Source organism: Octodon degus, unplaced genomic scaffold, assembly GCF_000260255.1.
Source record: "Octodon degus isolate 3935 unplaced genomic scaffold, OctDeg1.0 scaffold00054, whole genome shotgun sequence".
Lineage (NCBI taxonomy): Eukaryota > Metazoa > Chordata > Mammalia > Rodentia > Octodontidae > Octodon > Octodon degus.
In genome coordinates, this window is record NW_004524630.1 from 12,451,154 (window position 1) to 12,453,006 (window position 1,853).

Below are 1,853 nucleotides of genomic sequence, written 5' to 3' on the forward strand. Positions count from 1 at the left end.
GAACGAACGAACTTTGAGGAAATAGATGTTTACCTTGACTTTAATGAGTACCTGTGTCAGAATATCACACTGCACTCCATAAATATATACAATTTTTATGTCAATTTAAATTTTCTAATTCAAAATTGTTAAGTGTAAACAAGATTAAGGGATCTTTTTAAAAAATGCTTCTTTTTTTTTGGTTTGTGTTTTTACAATAGGTTCTTTCTGTATTACCAGCGCTGTCCTCAAACTCCTGGACTCACGTGATCCTGCTCTGTCAGCTCTCTGAGTACCTGGGATCGTGGGTGCCACACTTCTGCACCAGGCAAAGGATCTTTTTATTGCCAACTTCCTCAGCTCCTCCTGAGCAAGTGAGCCCTAGGTCTCTGTTGCCCTTGCCCCACCTACTTCCCACGTCACTCTCAGGGATTACTGACCTGTAAATTAAAGTGCATTCTAAAAAATATACTTCCTCAAAAGGCTGTTTCCCTCAAAATATCCCTTGGACTTTACAGTACAAAAATCACCCTAGCAGTAAAGACAACTAGAAACCCTTCCTTCCGGTCTCCAGCCAACAGCCTCTGCGTAGGAGCAGTTTCAGTACCACAGTGTCAGAAGTACAGCATTTCATACAGCGTTACCTGCCACCTGTCAGGCCTGAGTCTCACCAGGGTGTGCCTTTGATGCCTGGGTATCTCCAGAGGCCTTGGCATAACATCTTCAGCTGTCACCTCTCAAGTGAGAATTAGACTTCAAAGTCTCTTTCTACTTAAACTCTGGAACAGAGGTCGGCATACAACCCATGGAGCAAATGTGGTCTTGTTGTAACAAGTCTCTGACTACCTTTGTAAATAAGGTTTTATTGGAACACTGCCATCCTCCCCTGTTTACGTGTCGTCTGTGTCTATACCTTTTGGCTATCATAGCGGAGCTCAATAATTGTGACAGAAACCATGACGCACAAAGACTGAAACATATTGGCTCTCTGACCCCCTGCAGGAAAAGCCTGCTGATCCCTGGTCTAGACCCACAGTGTGACAGGGGAGATAAACCATTTTCCAAATCCTGTTTTTTGTTTATTCCCAAATGATGCTTTTGGCCAGGGAATGCTCCAAACCCAGAAATCTCTTGGCAAACAAAACCATTACCATAACCAATCACAGCTGTTTCCTTTGAAAGCCAGTGTGTTCGTCAACAGGGAAATTTCCTTGGAAATATGTTCAGGTCCTTTTCTATTTCACATTTTCTTGTTCTGATTTTCCCTCCATGTCGCCAAATATGTCTATGTTAGCTAAAGGCTGATGGGAGTTATCACAACAAAGAGGCAAAAAGAAGGAAATAGTTAATATACTTTCCATTGCCCAAAATAAGTTTTTCTACCAAGGCAATATTTTTGATAGCCAGGTTTTGTTGAGTAAGAGGATTTTCTGAATTTTTCTATTTCCTCTTCGGATTCTTATAAAGGAATTCCAAGTAGGATACATCCTAGCCAAATGAGGAAAAAAGACAAAGCCCACCTTTTCTGATCCTGGAGGATTACAGGGATTACAGCAAGAAGTAAAGCAGAGCAAGGGAAAGCAGGATTCAGAAATGGGCCTTGCTCCCTACTCTCTAAAATCAAACAAAGGATAAGGACATGAACTTTAAACCAGAAGTGTTGGTACACTCCATAACCACAGAGGGTCCCAAATTCAAGCCCAGCCTGGGCAATTTAGTGACTTGGGAAGATACTATCTCAAAATAAGAAATTTTTAAGAAGGGCTCAACATGAAGGCCTTGCATTCGAACCTCAATACCAGCTTAAAAGAAGAAAATAAAGAAGGAAGAGGAGGAGAAGGAGGAGGAGGAAGAAGAAGAAGAAGAGGAGGAGG